The 13853-nt window shown below is 43.2% G+C and overlaps 1 long non-coding RNA gene across 1 annotated transcript; it reads right to left on the bottom strand.

Annotated features, from left to right (window-relative positions):
• Positions 1-318: 318 nt before the first annotated feature.
• Positions 319-9190, bottom strand: LOC122139179. The gene is made up of 2 exons (XR_006156052.1): positions 8499-9190; positions 319-834 (listed from the first exon to the last, which is right to left on the bottom strand). It is a non-coding gene; the product is annotated as an uncharacterized LOC122139179 (long non-coding RNA).
• Positions 9191-13853: the final 4663 nt, after the last annotated feature.

Here is a 13853-nt window from a genome sequence, read left to right as displayed (position 1 = left end):
TGAATTCTAGTTAACTTGGGTTCACTTTTTTGTACTCATTAAATTCAATCCCAGCAATGAAACATAACACACTACACAATTAAGTGAGTGACTTCAGCAATGTATTAAAGTTAGAGTAGGCAAATGATATAAATGCTGCATATGTATAGTTTTTGACAAGTAAATTCAAAACAACAAAAGAAAAGAAATACAACACAAAATATACCAATAAATGGATTAATGCAACCTGTGTCAGTCTTTTAGGCTTTTGACTAAACTATTTTCTTTCTCTTCGACAGTTTGCTTTTAACTATAATGCTCTAGTTTTTCCCTCTTCCCTGTCGTTCACTTTAAATTATCTCACAAACTGAAATTTACCTTTCCACATCAAGTGAATACTTTTCTATAGCATTAACTTATAACACTTCAACTTATACTAACAACTTGTGTTCCTCTTGGTACAAAACTTTAACAACCCTTAACTTTAACAGTATAAATCAGCTCAAATAAGAAAATCACAGTGAAATACTTAAGACCGGTCAGATTAACTAATTTTGTGGATCCACACTCACTCATACACACACACACACGAATCCCTTTAAAACCCACCCCGTTGCAGGCCTGATTTGAGATTAGCGATCGTTGTGACCAGTAAACAAAGGCCCCTTCGCTCAGCCGAGCAATTTAAAAAGTCTGTGTTACCTCGCTGATCAGATTGTTTGGGTTGGTGCACGATGATTCAGCTCTTCAGGTGAAACGCGACGTCCTGCGATGCCAGAGGACCTGTTGAGCTCACGGCGCTCACAGGGCTATCTGGTGATGCGTCAAATTGGTCATCCAACGATGCCAGAGGACCTGTTGAGTTCACGGTACTCACAGGGCTATCTGGTGACGTCCTCCATCCATCTTCTCGTGTTGAAACACGTCAAACGATAAACTATCAGTTCACTTCAATGAATCATTCAAAATCACGAATCTTTATAATCTTTCTCCTTCCTTTCTCTCTAGCAGCACGAGTAGTATCACTAGACAAATGCATTCTTGAATATCGATAGAAACAATAAAAGATTTTATGGCTTAAAATCCTGAGTTTCTCCAAACTAAATACTGCGTCACACTCTTCGCTCGCTTCACTCTATAAAGGCACGAGTAATACCTCTATGTTGACGAAATACTGACTATACTCAAGAAACTTATACGTTTTATGGTCTAAAACACTGTTTCTTATATATTCCTTCAGGATAATCGCTGGAACCGTTTTGGATTTTATGGCCTAAAATCCTTGGCTGTCTAAAAAAATACAATATCCTGCTTCTCTCACGTCTCTCTCTCGACTGATTTTCAATCTTCCTCGCTCTCTTCCAAATCCCGCCTCCTTTCCATCCTGATTGGAAGAATGAACTCAGACACTTGACTTTGACCAAAGTGATAACAGCAACATACAAACATGCTGTTAAGCACGTTCAACCAAGTGCATTACACTCTTAAAGCAGCAATACACATTCCCAAATACACACACCTGCACACTAAAAATAAAAAAAAGGTTTTCTAGTAACAGGGTTACATTCTCCCCCTTCTGACGGTCTGCATGCCCCCATGAGACCAAGCACTACCTCCAATCGACTACTGTCATATTACTATTTTGGAGGAACCTTTATACGTTTTCCAACCATATGACTTTCCTCAACATCAAAAGCTTTAGAACTGATCCTAATGACCAGCCCACGATGAACTAATGTAATAGATCGATCTGTGGGTTTTCCTGGTGCATCATAACTGAGACGATTGGCCGGTTCTACCCTACTTCTCAGTCTGTATGGATGACTACGTTGATTTCCTTTATCAGAATCTTTTGAAACAGGATAGTCTCCCCCTTCTGACTCTGACTCAGCCGGGTCATTCACAACTGCCCCCGAATGCTCCCCTTCCTCTCCAGGCAGCACAACCAGTAATTCGTCCCCTACATCACCCTGCTCATACACAGAAAAGACATCCTCTTCGGGCTCTGCTGTATCACCACATATCTGTTCAAGCTCTCTTCTAGGAAGATCCAATACTGTGTCCCGACCATCAACATAGCCATAACACATCTCACTTTCTGAGCTAGATGAGGAGTTGGGTAAGTCACCGGGACTACTGGAATGAAAAACGGATCTCCTTACACCTCTGTCAGATCGGGTAACTGGTTTTCGAGAGGACTTCTCCTTATCATATACCTGGGGGAACCTGACAGACTCACCTATTGCCAGTAAATGGTCCCTATGTAATGTTTTTTCCCGTTCTGCCCCACCCTCAGATTTCAAACGGTACACTGGCACATTGGGAAGCTTTGCTACCACTATATGAGGCACTGAACTCCACCGATCTTGAAGTTTATGCTTTCCGGTAAGTCCCAAATTTTTGACCAATACCCTGTCTCCTTCTTTCAACACCTGATACTTCACCCTACTGTCATAACGGGCTTTGTTCTTTTGGTGATTTTTGAAAGCTGCTTCCGATGCCAGCTTGTACGCCGCCTGTAAATCAGCCTTCAACTTTTGTACATACTGCATTTGACTGCTACTAGCATCGTCAGACAAGGACAACCCAAAACAAATGTCTATAGGCAAACGGGCCTCCCTACCAAATAACAAAAAATATGGTGAGTATCCTGTAGCCTCATTGTGGGTACAATTATAGGCGTGCACAAGTTACATACTGACTCCACTTTTGTTTCTTCTCATCATCCAGGGTGCCCAGCATGGACAACAGGGTCCGATTAAATCGCTCCGTCTGAGGGTCACCCTGGGGATGGTACGGGATAGTTCTGGATTTTCGAATGCCTAACATCCTGCATAGCTCCTGTATCAACTTACTCTCGAAATCTCGCCCCTGATCGGAGTGGATTCGAGCTGGTAAACCATAGTGGATGAAAAATTTCTCAAATAATACTTTGGCCACCGTTATTGCTTTCTGATCCCTGGTTGGATATGCCTGGGCATAACGAGTAAAGTGGTCTGTTACAACCAACACATTTGCAAAACCTTTGCTATCTGGCTCCAGGGATAGAAAGTCAATACAAACTAAGTCAAGTGACCCACCACTAGTAAGCTGATTCAGTGTTGCAGCTTTCCGTGGGATGGTCTTCCTTGTAATGCAACGCCCACAGTTTTTCACATAGGTTTCCACGTCTAGACCCATTTTTGGCCAGTAAAACCTATCTTTCAGGAGCTCCAGAGTCTTCTCAACTCCTAGATGACCATTATCATCATGGAGGGACCTCAAGACCAGCGGCCGGTATTTCTTAGGTAAAACCAACTGACAACGCTTCTTGCCGTTTTGTGTGTTAACTACCCGGTAAAGCACATTATCTTTGATCATTAATTTTGACCACTGCTGTCTTAGGGTTGCAATCATTGGATCAGAATCTCTTCCAACAGGCATTTCCTGGCCGGTCTCTAAGGCCCTTTTTATGACACTAATAATGGAATCCTGGTCTTGAGTTTCCCTTAAATCAGCCGGGGTCAACTGTTCTAAATCACCAACCTCTAACCGCGACAGCCCAGAGAAAACGTCAGGGATCCCATCTGGATGAACTCCCAGTTGATCTACAAATCGAGGCGGAGTACTGGAAGAGCTCTCATCTCGGGTGAGTTGGCAAATCGCTTTGACACCTGACTGAGGGATCTCCACCCACTCACCTAATAAGTCAGCATCATGGGGATGACGGGACAATATGTCAGCATCAATGTTGCTGCGACCCGGTCTATATTGTATATCAAATTCATAGGTGGCTAATGCCGCCAACCACCGATGTCCAGTAGCATTTAGTTTGGCACTGCTTAGCACATAAGTTAGAGGATTGTTGTCCGTTCTAACTGTGAACCTTGCCCCATATAAGTAATCGTGGAACTTGTCTACCACGGCCCATTTAAGGGCAAGAAACTCAAGTTGATGTATCGGATAGCGATGTTCTGCCTCACTTAACTTACGGCTAGCATACGCAACCGGACGCAACCCATCCTGATGTTCTTGATTAAGTACCGCACCAAGACCATTCAAACTTGCGTCAACATGGAGTACGTATAACTTGGATGGATCTGCAAAGGCTAAAACTGGGGTGTGTGTCAGTCGGTATACAATCTCTTTAAAAGCACTTGTACAGGCTGGCGTCCATCGGTCCCCAAAAGGTTCTGACTCTCTGAAGTACTCTTTGGGATTTCTTGACTTGGGTGACGGCTTACTTTTAATGGTGGGAGGAAAACCCTTAGTCAGGTCAGTAAGTGGTCTCACGATGGACGAATAATCTTTTATAAATCTGCGGTAGTATCCGCAGAAACCCAAAAATGATCTAAGAGACTTTAGATCATGAGGTTGTTTCCAACGAGAGACAGCCTCAATCTTGGCACAATCGGCAGATACACCAGCGGCAGACACGATGTGTCCCACGTACCGTACCTCTGGCTGACACAATTGGCATTTATCGATCGACACTTTAAGACCGCATTCTTCCAATCTATCAAGAACTTTAAGAAGGCGTTCTTCATGTTGTTCCAACGTCTGACCGAACACTATAATATCATCAAGATAGACAATAGCTTCGAGGAAGTGCATGTCCCCCACAGCCCTTTCCATGAGCCTCTGGAAAGTGGCTGGGGCTCCAGTGATGCCTTGAAGCATGCGTTCGAATTGAAAGAACCCTAACGGGCATATAAAAGCTGTTTTTTCTTTGTCCTCCTCGGCCATTGCTATCTGATAATACCCGCTCCTTAAATCCAGGACAGAGAACCATTGGCTACCCGCCAAGCAGTCCAATGCATCCTCTACCCTAGGAGTTATGTACTGGTCAGGTATGGTCCGACTGTTAAGGGTGCGGTAGTCCACACACATCCTTACATCCCCGTTTTTTTTCCGGGCAACAACTATAGGTGAGGCGTAGGGACTCCTGGACTCCTTAACGATTCCCGCCGCCATCAAGCCCTTTAAATGACGCCGAACGTCCTCTATGTCAGCTGGAGCTAACCGTCGAGAGCGTTCACGGAACGGTTTTTCATCACGCAACCGTATGTGATGTTCAACTCCCGTCGCTAACCCAACATCCCAGTCAGATAAAGAGAACACATTAACCCTCTGTGACAGTTTCTGACTGAGCCGGTCTTTCCACTCCTGTGGAACCGGGGAGTCTCCAAAATCAAATAACTTGGGATCAATAACCGGATGGACGTTTGAGACACTTCTTGTCTCTCTAACCGTGTCAGTAGCATAGACTCTAGCTAGCACGGTACCTGTTGGTATGGACTTTTCCTTCAACGTGTCATTCCGTATCAGTACTCGAAAATGGTTAGCCTCGATGGCAGAAAAAGGTACGACCACGGGAGGAACTAACACCCCTTCTGGCAGAACATTGCCCTCTGGAGCTTCCACCAGGTAAATATCTTTACCCAAAAGGTCTGTCCTGACCAACTGCCCAGACACGCATGTCTCAGTCTGTGGAGGTATAACAAGAGGACTGGGGTCTACCCACTTCACCTCTCCAACAGGCTTATCCTCAGTTACCCCTCTATGATGGGGTGAAACCAACTGCTCACTCACAATCTGTGGCTGTATCCGCATTGCATGGAGGGCCTTGGTACCAGAATTTCCCTGGCAAATGCCAACCAGCCTCTGAAAAAGGCTTGAATTTGTTCCGACAATTACAGGCACCTGTTCTGGCCCACTGGGCTCAGGACAGACCAAAGCAAGCACTGTGAGGGTTTCGGTGACACCCATAAGAGCAGATGGAAATTCCATGTTCACCACAATATAACCTCTATAAGGGTAACTGGATGAACTTAAACCCCAGATGGCCAAACCATCGATAGGCTGTAGCGGCACCTGTGGTAGATAGGTCAAGTACCACTTCTCAAAAACAATGGTCACTTGAGACCCACTATCCAACAAAGCGACACAGGGGTGGCCATTTACCTTTACTTCAAATGTGGATGAGGGCCCTACCAAGCCTTTGGGTAAGCGACTAGGTTCTGATGATTCCACATGGCTTTTCTTAGAGAAACAGTCACTCTTCTTTATTTCAGGAATTTTTGGGTTCGAAACAGAGTTTGAATCTTTAGGTTTACGGATCAACTGAAGTAATTTCTGAATCACAAGAGAGGAATTTTCAGTGGCCCTACATTTTGGGGCTATGTGCCCATCCTCCCCACAGCGATAGCAGAAAAATCCTTCACTACTTCTATTTGGGGATCTACCTGAGGCAACGGGGGTCGGGTTCACTCGCGGAGACTCTTGCCCACTAGCGACATGGGGCCCTACAGTCAACACAGACAACTGCTTTTGTAGTTGTTGCACCTGGGCTTTCAGAGCTTGCACCTCAGAAGTTAAAGGTGTTACATGATTTTTTTCTTTCTCAACTACTCCTTCAGGAAGACAAGACTGCTTGTGATCCCCTAAATGAAGTCGCAACTCCTTTACCTCAACCTTTGAACCATCCCGGCTTGCTACAGTGCCTCTTGTACGGTCTTTCGTTTGTGTCTCCCTTACATTAGTGGTGAGTTTACGTCTAATTGCCTCAGTTTCCTCCTCCTCTCTTATTTCATTGAGGAGCTTCAAAAAGGTAGGAGGGCTTTCTCTTCTCTCCCGCAGCCGCAACTTTAACATCATCATGTCTGACTCCACAGCACCCCTTAGCAGTTGCTCAACCCGAGCTCTATCAGCTCGCTGTGGCATCAACCCTCCTCGTTTCACTACTAGGGTCAGAGACCGCTCGAGTCTACGCAGGAAATCAGAGAGGGCCTCCCCCGGCTCTTGCCGGAGCAGGCGGAAAGCAAAATATAAGTCTTCCCCAGATTCTGAGGTACTAAAAACACTCTCCAAAGCCTCAAGATACTCTAACGCAGTGGCTTCAGGGTTGTCGCCCCTCACTGCCTTGACAACGTCTAAAGCTGGCCCCTTAAGGCTTTCAACTATTCGCTTTCGTTTCTCTTTAGTTGAACAATCACACTCCATGATCATTAGCCTTGCTTGTTCCAGCCAGTTCTCACTACTTTCTTCACCCACAGGCGTAGGAACTACTCCAGAAAAAATTCTCAAGCGCCTATAAGCCTGGCCATCACTCACAGGCTTGGAGGTTTTCTCTAGCAGTTCCCCTACTGCCCGAATGATGGCTTCAGGAGAAGTCATGCCTGATACCAAGGGATTAACTAAACCATGTAGGTCACTCATGGTTTTGCCTTCCTGAGACAGAAACCGATTAAGTTTCTCTTGAAACACATCACCAACGGGTTCATCATCTGCTGCTACAAGGATGTTCCAGGCATTCCCCGATGATGGGAATACTTCAGTAGGAACCTGGGTAGGACAAAATTTTTCTCGACACTCACACAAAACCTGGAGTGTGTCTGGTGTCAAGCCTTCTTTGGTAGCGCGAGCCCGCACTCTTCCAAAAATCTTAACGGCTTGTACGGTGTCTTCTATGAAAGCAACATCGGTGTCAGATGGCACCCCAAGAAGAAGAATGGCATGTTGGGGGTCAATTTGTTCAGTCTCACACCAACAGCGAAACGCATGTGACATTTGTTTCTCTTTCAAGGACATTTTTTTTTCCTCACCTAAGTTTTCTTTTTTTTTCTGCAGCTGATCAGAAGAAAAAGGATCCCAGCGGTGCCTCCATTTTATGAAGCCCCCTTATCACTTTACCGCTGGACACAATAAAGGGCCTGAGTTCAAGATTCTAACTGATCCTTTGTCTAACTGTTTCCGAGGGAAATGTATTATGAAATTAAAGGTATGATGAAATGAATTCTAGTTAACTTGGGTTCACTTTTTGTACTCATTAAATTCAATCCCAGCAATGAAACATAACACACTACACAATTAAGTGAGTGACTTCAGCAATGTATTAAAGTTAGAGTAGGCAAATTATATAAATGCTGCATATGTATAGTTTTGACAAGTAAATTCAAAACAACAAAAGAAAAGAAATACAACACAAAATATACCAATAAATGGATTAATGCAACCTGTGTCAGTCTTTAAGGCTTTTGACTAAACTATTTTCTTTCTCTTCGACAGTTTGCTTTTAACTATAATGCTCTAGTTTTTTTCCCTCTTCCCTGTCGTTCACTTTAAATTATCTCACAAACTGAAATTTACCTTTCCACATCAAGTGAATACTTTTCTATAGCATTAGCTTATAACACTTCAACTTATACTAACAACTTGTGTTCCTCTTAGTACAAAACTTTAACAACCCTTAACTTTAACAGTATAAATCAGCTCAAATAAGAAAATCACAGTGAAATACTTAAGACCGGTCAGATTAACTAATTTTGTGGATCCACACTCACACGAATCCCTTTAAAACCCACCCCGTTGCAGGCCTGATTTGAGATTAGCGATCGTTGTGACCAGTAAACAAAGGCCCCTTCGCTCAGCCGAGCAATTTAAAAAAGTCTGTGTTACCCACCGCTGATCAGATTGTTTGGGTTGGTGCACGATGATTCAGCTCTTCAGGTGAAACGCGACGTCCTGCGATGCCAGAGGACCTGTTGAGCTCACGGCGCTCACAGGGCTATCTGGTGATGCGTCGAATTGGTCATCCAACGATGCCAGAGGACCTGTTGAGTTCACGGTAGCCTACTCACAGGGCTATCTGGTGACGTCCTCCATCCATCTTCTCGTGTTGAAACAGTCAAACGATAAACTATCAGTTCACTTCAATGAATCATTCAAAATCACGAATCTTTATAATCTTTCTCCTTCCTTTCTCTCTAGCAGCACGAGTAGTATCGCTAGACAAATGCATGCATGAATATCGATAGAAACAATAAAAGATTTTATGACTTAAAATCCCGAGTTTCTCCAAACTAAATACTGCGTCACACTCTTCGCTCGTTCACTCTATAAAGGCACGAGTAATACCTCTATGTTGACGAAATACTGACTATACTCAAGAAACTTATACGTTTTATGGTCTAAAACACTGTTTCTTATATTTCCTTCAGGATAATCGCTGGAACCGTTTTGGATTTTATGGCCTAAAATCCTTGGCTGTCTAAACAATATCCTGCTTCTCTCACGTCTCTCTCTCGACTGATTTTCAATCTTCCTCGCTCTCTTCCAAATCCCGCCTCCTTTCCATCCTGATTGGAAGAATGAACTCAGACACTTGACTTTGACCAAAGTGATAACAGCAACATACAAACATGCTGTTAAGCACGTTCAACCAAGTGCATTACACTCTTAAACAACAAAAAAAAATAACAAAAAACAAAAACCTGCACACTAAAAATAAAAAAAAGGTTTTCTAGTAACAGGGTTACATGCAGAACCACCAAACTATTGGTATCAGTATCGGCTGATAGCACTCTAAACAATTGTCTATCGGTATCGGCTGAGAAATTTACCATTGGTGCATCTCTACTATCAACTATAGCCTGCTGTAAACATTTGGGACAGATTACCTTCTTCATGATAGGCTATCTATAATTTGTGCCGTTCATTACTGACATTTAATTAACTTATATATGTTAAATGCTTGAATGAAAATGATCGTTTTGCTTGAAATTTTATGTCATTACTGCTGCACGAGTCGACTCATCTTTATCTTATTTACAACGACGTACAGCCCATTTGTAATGTGCATCTTTCTTATTTTTAATCTTTATTGTTAATAAATGTATATTAATTTTCATATGTGTATTATTTAGTTCATTGATTGTATACTGTGTTGTATAATCTTTTATATTTCATACAATCATCCATAAACCAAACAAACACAAAAACAGAACCAATCTACATTACTAATAAAAATCAAAAACAAATTATAATATATATATTATAACCTACCCCTAAACCTAACCCTAACCCATATATATATATATATATATATATATTATATATATATATATATATATATATATATATATATATTTCAAACGAACGAGGAGTTTTTCCTCTGCATTATTTTAAGGCGTTCCGCCTGCGCTTGCGATGTTGAATGCTTTGTTGCTGGACCATTCAAAATGTTGATAACACAAATAAAATGTTAAGTGTAGCCTAACTCTGGACAAAATCAGCAGTGTTTAATAAGCCTATTTAGCCTATTTTTATTGTAGACGTCATTTTTAAGTGAAGCAACATTTGTTGAAATATCCACGATGCATTATAAGAGCGCACGGTTATATGTCCATCATTTGCGCCTCAAAGGAGGCATTCCAAAACGCTTAAAGGCTGATTTATACTTCTGCTTCAAAACTACGCTGTAGCTACATCGTAGTTTGTGCGTAGCACACATAGCCTTAGGCGCAGCCTGACGTGCACCTCTAAAGAAATGTAACAACGTGTCAATTCTACGCGGACCACAAGCACTGTGATTGGTCTGCTAGAACCCCTTCCTCCGTATGTACTTGAGTTTGGTGTGTGTTTATAATGTGCAGTTTAATATATTTTTTTATTGTTACACTTTCTTATATAAAATAAAACAAAGCAAAGAACAAGTGTCAAGTTGTGTAAATTTACTCTATGGGTAAAACTCTTAACGCGTTAAATGCATTGCGTTCTTATTGTGGGCTAATTTGCTTGTCTGTACATAGAATTCTTTATTAATGATGTGCTTACTGAGTTTGGTATTTTAAAAACACTGCCTTAACGCATTAATAGGCTTGTTGTCCATAAGGTATTCTATGGGAGGAAAACGCTTAATGCGTAATTAAACACATTGTGTTCTTATTATGGGCTCATCTTCTTATCTGTACATAAAGAGCAGAACTTGATGCTAAGTGTTTGCGTAGTTTAAATATATCACAAAAACCTTAATAAACAGCCCTTAAAATCAAAAACAAAGCACTTTATTTTACAGTCCTGTTCCTCATGTACATACTATGTACTTATTATAGTAATTACAATAACTATGTAATAACTAGATACTAACCCTGAACCTACCCCTAAACCTAACCCTAACCTATGTAGTTACCTTGTATTACCAGAACTTTCTTAAATAAATACACTGTAAGTACACTATAAGTACATGTAAGTACACGTACTGTAAAATAAAGTGCAACCAGGAAAACTCTCCTCCGGATTCACAAACTCTTTGGAAACATCCAATTTGATAGTTAAACGTGTATGTTAATGAATTCCAATCATTTGAAAATAGGAGCGCCCATGCACGCTCATTCACAATTAGCATAACCCCGCCTATTAATGACAGCTACACAATTTGTGTGTTCAGGAATGCAGTGGAATATTCTGGTCTACTTTTTCAGGTTTGGCTCCAGTATATTGCATTAATGCAAAAAAGACTAGGCCATATGCCTATCAATAAATATTTAATAATGTGTGACCACCAAAGTGTTTAGCCAGCTGAAAAAATGTCAGGCGTTATTCTTAAAACGACCAGCTGGTGGCACTTGAGAACGCTTTGGTAGCACAGCATTTTTCCAGCTGAGACGCTTTAGTTGCCGAGGTATAGAATACTAACGGTGGCAACGTATTAGCCTACTAGTATCTAATTTTTAAGAATTTTACTGAATCCAATATAACATTAACAACTAATAATGACATTCAAATCACAATAAGCATTCATAGTAAAATTACCATGTCTATGCATATCCCCCGCCTCTCCTCTATTTACGGCTGGGTAAAAAATAAATTAATGAATTAATGAATTATTTAAAAATAAATTATTTTTAAATAATTTACACGTGGTAGGGAGCAGGTGTACATTTCTTTCATATCAACTAACATTTTGAAAATACGAACATTTTCAAGAATTCAAAAGTTTACGTCAGAACAGCTTTAACAATTTACACAAAAATTATTCTCATGTTTTATGAATGAGGTTCGTGTAGTAACAATAATAAAAACTCCATAATGACGTGAAGAAGGAGGCGGGAACCGGCGAACATTCAAATAAAACTTTAATGCCAAAATAAATACAAAACAGCGCGACAGCCCCTCACGGGCGACTGCCGCGCATAAACAAAAACCAAACACAAAATAAAACCCAGGCCTGGTCCTCTCTCGTCCTTCACTGTCGTCGCTCCTCTTTTGTATCCTCCCGATCTCCTCCGTGGGACTCGAGACCGGTGAGTGGAGCAGGTGTCGCTCATTTCCCAATCACTCCACCGGCCTCGCTCCGTTCCCACGGCTCTCGGCCCCGCCCCACTCGTCACATACCCCCATCGCCCCTCGCAGGCCGGGGGGAACCCACGAGACTGCGCTCTACTCCCCCCCCCTTCCCTCCGGGGGGACCGCTCACGGTGGCTGCGGGGACCCGGGGGTAGGACAGACAGACGAGGCGAGAGAAAAGGAGATGGAAGGATGACTAGAGAAAGACACCATAGATTTGAGAGAAAAAATCCGGTTCCCAGACACGCTGCCGCTCGGGCCCTCCACCGGCTGTGTGAAGTCCTCCGCGGTGCCTGGCGGTGGCACTGGATGGCCCTCGGTGGACGGCACGACACTCCTCCGCCGCCTGGTGGACGGCGACGGCTCCTCCGGTGTCGGGCAGCCGGCAGGAGTCCCCCGTTCCCTGCTCCTCCCCATTCTTGGCGGATGGCAGCAGGCTCCGGCCACCTGGCGAACGGCGCCGACTCCTCCGCTCCCTTACGGACGGCAGCCGCCCCTCCACATCACGGGCGGCCGGCAGCGAGTTCGTCCGTCCACGGCAACCCACTCCAGCACACCGCCTCGAGCGTCCCCGGTGCCAGACTGCTACGCCCTGCTCGATGGCACCGCGGATTCACCCCAGCGGCGAGGGATCTTCGGCAGCGCGTCCCTCCTTCCTCCCGAATAACGACGCGGGAACCGGCGAAATAAAAAAAACTCCATAATTATGGGAAGAAGGAGGCGGGAACCGGCCAACACTCAAATAAAACTTTAATGACAAAATAAATACAAAACAGCGCGACAGCCCCTCACGGGCGACTGCCGCGCACAAATAAAAACCAAACCACAAAATAAAGCCCAGGCCTGGTCCTCTCTCGTCCTTCACTGTCGTCGCTCCTCTTTTGTATCCTCCCGATCTCCTCCGTGGGACTCGAGACCGGTGAGTGGAGCAGGTGTCGCTCATTTCCCAATCACTCCACCGGCCTCGCTCCGTTCCCACGGCTCTCGGCCCCTACCCACTCGTCACAGTGTATATTAAGTTTTGTCTTTTAAAAACACTCTCAATTAATGCATTAAGCCAGATTAAGCATTTTAGAATGGCACCGTCAAGGATGGCACTCACAATATCGAAACTGACCGATTTTCCAAAAGACTTCGTTGAATTAACATAAGCACATACTGCATGTTTAAAATTCAAAACAAGGCGCAGGTGTTTTTATATCACTGTATTTCTGAAGGAAGACTATCTTTATTTAATTAAATTTTCGATGTCATTTTCATTTCATCTTGCATGTTATGTAAGGGATAATGTACATCCAGCCGGTTGTTCTCGCAGAATAAACCCCGACATGGTGATCAGGACCCCGACGCGAAGCGGAGTTCAAGCAAGAGTACAGCGCCGACTGCTGTTACCCGGATGAGCCTGTGTTATTAGCTTTTACAGGTTGTTATCCAGGGATAACATACCTCGGAATGTCGGGACTGACCAGAATCAAGTATTCCACAGAGCCATGAAATAAATGCCTGATAAAGCAGTGTTTGTGAGCTCAGTGCTGCTTTATGTACAGCAGTTACTGGGGAAACCTCTGTTTCTCCCGCTTTAAAGCACCTCCTACTGGCAGAGAATGAATTTGCATTTTCAGTAAGTCTGATTTACGCAACAAACATATTTTGCTTGTTATCAAAAATGATCTAGAAGGACTACTTAGCTGTTGTTATTGATTCTATTTGGAAGTCTACCGGAAGTTAAGTTAGGGCCACAAAAGTGCGCATGCGCAGTTACGTTTATG

This window comes from Cyprinus carpio, chromosome B12, assembly GCF_018340385.1.
Source record: "Cyprinus carpio isolate SPL01 chromosome B12, ASM1834038v1, whole genome shotgun sequence".
Lineage (NCBI taxonomy): Eukaryota > Metazoa > Chordata > Actinopteri > Cypriniformes > Cyprinidae > Cyprinus > Cyprinus carpio.
This window is presented reverse-complemented; position numbering and strand designations above follow the sequence as displayed.